Source organism: Sphaeramia orbicularis, chromosome 18 (genome assembly GCF_902148855.1).
Source record: "Sphaeramia orbicularis chromosome 18, fSphaOr1.1, whole genome shotgun sequence".
Lineage (NCBI taxonomy): Eukaryota > Metazoa > Chordata > Actinopteri > Kurtiformes > Apogonidae > Sphaeramia > Sphaeramia orbicularis.
In genome coordinates this window covers 9,441,059-9,447,871 of record NC_043974.1, presented here as the reverse complement: position 1 = coordinate 9,447,871, position 6,813 = coordinate 9,441,059, and positions in this window count along the sequence as shown.

The following is a 6,813-nucleotide window of genomic DNA, read 5'->3' as shown; positions in this document are numbered from 1 at the left end:
GGGGGGTGGGGGGGGGGGGGGTCCTGTGGTCTAGGCCTGGGTGAATGAATGATAAAAATAGCAGCTCTCCTCCCTCCTCTCCTCCCTCCTCTCTTCCCTCCTCTCAATTTACAGCTGTCAAAACTTATCTGAAGGTGGGGGTTGACATTCCTCCTGGTGAGCGTCGGCTGTCACAAACAGGCCCACTGTGGCTCGGCAGACGCCACAGTGGGCCTGACATCTCCTGGATATCTGTCACTTTGGGCCACCGTCCGGGTCCACTGAAGGAGGGACGCATCGTGGATTTATTTCCCCCAACAAACAGCTGGAGAAAATACTTTAGGTGGATTTGAGGTGAAAAAAGCAGTTGGTGACCCATGACGGCCTTAAATGTTAGTGTCACATTTGTCTCCACCCTCTGAGTTCTACTGTAAACATAACTTTTAACACCCCTAAGCAAAATATAATGAAGGATTACCGCCCTTTAATTTAGATTAGATTGTCTTTGTGTAAATCTTATGACATACATGTTTATATTCACTGTAAAAAAAAAAAAAAAAACTCATAAAAAAACACACTGTAAAAAAATTATGTTGTTTTTACGGGAAAAAACTGCCAGCTGTGGTTTCCAGAACAATACTGTAAAAAAAACACATCCAACTGTAAACGTATTTATGGAGTGACATGTAGATTTAACATTTTAAACATGTAGATTTAACTGGTAAATGGACTGCACTTATTCAGTGCATTTTCTCCACCTTCATGGTGTCCAAAGCCACCAGGTCCATTTAGGGTTCAGTGTCTTCCATGGACACTTTGACATATGGACAGTCTGAGCCAGGATTCGAATCACCAACCCTCTGGTTACTGGACGAGCTGCTCTACCAACCCATTAATATACAAATTTAAAATGTTAAACTGTTAAATGTTTACTTTTTTATAACTTTTTTATATATATATAAAAAAAAAGCAAATAGGCTGTTATTTCAACATTATGGTCTTGCAGTTTAAACGGCATCACATTGTTTTTCAATTTACAGTTTTATTTTCTAAAAACAATAGAAATACATCATTTCTACATACAAATCTGGTTTTGTTCACATACTCTTCCTGTAAAAACTACAGCTAGATTTGATTCAATCGTTAACACAAAAATCTTTTCAAATAAATAACTTTGCATTGTATTGTCACTTACAGTTTTTTATGTTGCAATTTTACAGTTTTTCTGTGTTAATTCTATGGTCATTTTTTACAGTGCGGTACTATTCCGGCAGCAGGGGTGCTGAAAAAATACTGTTAAATAACAGAAAATAACCATCTCATAAAAATACGGTAATTTTTCACAATTAAAATACAGTTTTTTGCCCTAACTTTACATGAGATTTTGCATATTTTTTTGACTTTTTAATGTTTAATAAAGAATATTTACATTACCTATAAATATATGTATCAATAATTTTCAATGAGACTAAGTTGTACAATCCACTGATAAAAACTGTATTTGGACAGTTTATCAGTGCTTATACATGTTATACATTCACAAAAATAAATTTATTCAACATTTTTGTTGTAATTACACAAGATATTTGTCAATTAACAAATAAGTCTTGTTAAACTCACAGAACAAATACTTCTTTTTCGGTTAATTGTCAGTAATTTTATCTCAATTTATTTTATTTTTTTTTACAGTATTAAACTTTAAATGAACAGTTTAATTACATAAATAGAAAAGAAATATTTGTGAAATTATGATACATTTGCAAATGTATTTTAACTGTATTTTTCTGTAAAAAAAAAAACTTCTTTTAAAAAATTGACATTTTTTGGTTATTCACAGTTACAGTTTTTTCATGTTATTTTACATTTGACATGTAAAGTCACAGTCTTTGTTTGCCATTTCATTGATATTTTCCTCTATCTTGAAAATACAGGAAAAATCTGTAAAATAAACAGTGAAAATTCTGTTAAAATACAGATTTTTTCACAGCGTCTGAAAATACTCAGACATTATAACTACACAAGGCTGTTTCAAACAAACAGATCACCCCAACAAACCTATGAAAATATTTTTGGGAGCACATCCAGCATGTGAAAACATTTTAATACCCAATGTAAAGGACTGCAGATCTGGACATAGGTCCTTGTGATTCAAGTCTCGCCCTCACTAAAAGTGTCTTAAGGTGCAGCAAAATCCAAACAACTGGCAATATAACACAGCTAGAGTTCATTATGCTTTTAATATATAATAGAAAATGTGGAATAATTGATTTTCTTCTATTATATTAAAACTAATATGACTGTTAAATCCTCCTCGGCTGAGGAGCCCAGACAGCCCCCTCTCCCCTCAGCCACTTCCACCAGCTCTTCCGGGGGAATCCTGAGGCGTTCCCAGGCCAGCCCAGGGATATAATCCCTCCAGCATGTCCTGGGTCTGCCCCGAGGTCTTCTCCTGGATGGACATGCCTGAAACACCTCTCCAGGGAGGCATCCTCACTAGATGCCCAAACCACCTCAACTGGCTCTTCTCAACGTGGAGGAGTAGCGGCTCTACTCTGAGTCCTGTATCCTTTCTCTAAGGCTGAGCTCGGCCACCCTGCAAAAGAAACTCATGTACTTGCAACCTAATTCTTTGGGTCATTACCCAGAGCTCATGACCATAGGTGAGGGTCGGAACGTAGATTGACAGGTAAATTGGAAGCTTCATCTTTCAGCTTAGCTTCCTCTTCACCACAACAGATCAGTTTAGCGTCCACATCACTGCAGACGCCGCCCTGATCCACCTGTCGATCTCCTGCTCCATCCTACCCTCACTTGTGAACAAGATCCCGAAATACTTCAACTCCTCCACCTGAGGGAGGACTACCCCCCTCACCCAGAGTGGGCACTCCACCGTTATCCGGCCGAGGACCATGGCCTCAGACTTCAAGGTTCTGATCTTCGTCTCAGCTGCTTCACATTCAGCTGCGAACTGCCACAGCAAGAGCTGGAGGTCACTGCTCGATGAAGCTAAGAGCACCACATCATCTGCAAAAAGCAGAGAGCTCTTCTATTCTATTCTATTCTATTCTATTCTATTCTATTCTATTCTATTCTTTTCTGGTAAATTAAAGGTGCTGAATGTAGTATTACTACTTTAACCTCCTAAGACCCAGCTATGGGTTTTCTGTCCACATTTGTGGACAAGAGTTTCACAACTTTATGCAAAAGAATGAAAAGAAAACTGTCCACCACAAAGGACATTCCATAAAAATGTTAAAAACTGCATCTGAAAAAACTGTTGCATCATGATGTCTCCAATATAGGCACTTATTCAATAAAAAACAAAAAAGCTGGTATTTTGCTGACATTTCCAGGGTCTCAGGAGGTTAAGATATTTGGATATTACCTAAAAATATCATTAGAGTGATAACAATATAAAACTCTGATGTCAAACATGTCAGTGTATAGAGCATTAGTGACGTGAACTTGTGTCACTGTGAATGCATGTGACCACTAGAGGGAGTAGTGAGTGATTCTGTCGGCCTCCCATGGTGAAGAAAACTAACACCACAGGCCCTTTCACCAAACCATTAGAAAGTAACAAAATGGGATGAACACTGCAAAAAAAAAAAAAAAAAAAAGTGACACTGATAAAAGCCGGAAGCAATGTTGTTCTAAAGGAACAGAATGGAGGTTGATGATGAAATCACAGCGTTTCTCCTACACAGGTGAGTTTGAATATAAGATTTATGAAAATATAAAGTTATTATGTGATGTTAACATCTTTGCTAAGTTCACCGTTTGTTGATCCTCGGTTCAGACTAAACTGTGACAGTTCTGACCTTGTTTGTTTTATTCCAAACAGATCTTTACTTCAGCTTTTGACAACACAAACCGTACAGAAAACAGGTGATTTGTGGTTTTAACCCTTTCATGCGTACTGGTCTCTCCATTGGACGTCTATTCTACAGTTGTTCTCTTGTATATTCATGGATTTTGTTGTTTTACTTGTATATCAACCAACACAGTGGACGCTTATGCATCATCCCATACACTGCAAATCATACACCTGATAAACCTGATCTGCAGTAACATATCTGAGTGTAAATCAATTAGACTGTAATGAACAGTTTCTTTTAAAACAAAAAGTTGTTTTTTTTTTCATATTATCTGAGTGAGTAATAGGTAGTATTATAGTTTGCTAAAATGGGAGAAAACATCAGATTAGGAGCATTAAAAAAATTATTTCATAGTTTTCACACAATATGACAGTAAATACGTGTTTCTTTGCTTCAAAAATTAAGCAAATGGTGTCCAGCTGAGTGGACATGTTTGTAACTCCATAAAAAACTAGGTTCATAAAAACATTTCAATCGCATTGTTTTTTTCATGCCTAAAGAGGAATAAAAACATTCAGGAAAAAAAATCGTGATTAAGGGTCTCATAATTCATGTATGAAAGGGTTAATGTAGCTGTTTTCTGACTAAAAACTAAACTAAAAACTAAGCTAACAGAGCTAAGCTAACAGAGCTATAATGTAAACTATCAGCACATGACAAAGTTTTATTTTGACTGAATGTCAATATGAACTGTAGTTTGAAGATGAAAACGTGATGATACCATAAAAATTACATGTTTTTATATTTTATTCTGTGAGGGATACAGTCTGTGGATACGTAACGTTGATTCGTTGGTGGTTTGGTCGTCGTAGTTGTCTTCTGGTACGTAAATAACAATGAAAATGAAAATGAAGCTGTTGAAGCCTCCTTCTCATGCAGATTTAAGCTTCAACTCTAATGTTTCTAACATGCTTCATATATCAGATACATATTATGTTCAATATACATTATATAATGTTATTAAGTAACAGTGTTGAGCATATCTGGACATTTCAAAACAACAACATAAACTGTCCTGAAAGCAGACACAGTGAACTGAAAAGTCCTACTGTATAAACAAACAGCCACATCTAGTGGATACATTTTACCATAATGTACCCACTCTGAGTGGACTCAGCTGAAGTGAATGTATTTGAATACATTTGTCAATAAGATACAGTGACTCAGAATAGGCTTTAATAAACAGCTGAGTGGAAAATGAAAGGCTTAATGTGGCTTAAGTGTTGAGGAAATGATTTAAGAGCTGCATCAATTCATAATTTTTTCAATCAGAAGACAGAAGTTGACTGAAGTGTTGTAATTATGTTAACCCTTTCATGCACAGTGGTCATTAGTGTTCATATTTAAAACTGTTCTTGTGGATATTCATGGGTTTTGTTGTTTTAGTTGCATATTAGCCAACACAGCGGACGTTTATGCACTATCCCATACACTGTAATTCATACCATTACTGTAACTTAACATGTTTTAGTGTGTGTGTGTGTGTGTACATATATATATATATATATATATATATATATATATATATATATATATATATATATATATATATATATATATAGGGTGGGGAAGCAAAATTTACAATGAACATTTAGTTGTTTTTTTCTCAGCAGGCACTACGTCAATTGTTTTGAAACCAAACATATATTGATGTCATAATCATACCTAACACTATTATCCATACCTTTTCAGAAACTTTTGCCCATATGAGTAATCAGGAAAGCAAACGTCAAAGAGTGTGTGATTTGCTGAATGCACTCGTCACACCAAAGGAGATTTCAAAAATAGTTGGAGTGTCCATAAAGACTGTTTATAATGGAAAGAAGAGAATGACTATGAGCAAAACTATTATGAGAAAGTCTGGAAGATACTATTAAAGAAGAATGGGAGAAGTTGTCACCTGAATATTTGAGGAACACTTGCGCAAGTTTCAGGAAGCGTGTGAAGGCAGTTATTGAGAAAGAAGGAGGACACATAGAATAAAAACATTTTCTATTATGTCAGTTTTCTTGTGGCAAATAAATTCTCATGACTTTCAATAAACTAATTGGTCATACACTGTCTTTCAATCCCTGCCTCAAAATATTGTAAATTTTGCTTCCCCACCCTGTATGTATATGTATATATATATATATATATATATATATATATATATATATATATATATACATACAGTACAGGCCAAAAGTTTGGACACACCTTCTCATTCTTTGCATTTTCTTTATTTTCATGACTATTTTCATTGTAGATTCTCACTGAAGGCATCAAAACTATGAATGAACACATGTGGAATTATGTACTTAACAAAAAAGAGTGAAATAACTGACAACATCTCTTATATTCTAGTTTCTTCAAAGTATCCACCCTTAGCTCTGATGACTGCCTTGCACACTCTTGGCATTCTCTTGATGAGCTTCCAGAGGTAGTCACCTGAAATGGTTTTCACTTCATAGCTGTGCCTTGTCAGGGTTACTTAGTGGAATTTCTTGCCTTATTGATGGGGTTGGGACCATCAGTTGTGTTGTGCAGAAGTCAGGTTGATGCACAGCTGACAGCCCTATTGGACAACTGTTAGAATACATATTATGGCGAGAACCAATCAGCTAAGTAAAGACAAACGAGTGGCCATCATTACTTTAAGAAATGAAGGTCAGTCAGTCGAGAAAATTCCAAAAACTTTGAATGTGTCCCCAAGTGCAGTCGCAAAAACCATCAAGCACTCCAACGAAACTGGCTCACATGAGGACCGCCCCAGGAAAGGAAGACCAAGAGTCACCTCTGATGCTGAAGATAAGTTCATCTGAGTCACCAGCCTCAGAAATCGCAAATTAACAGCAGCTCAGATTAGAGACCAGATGAATACCACACAGAGCTCTAGCAGCAGACACATCTCTACAACAACTGTTAAGAGGAGACTGCGTGAATCAGGCCTTCATGGTCAAATAGCTGCTAGGAA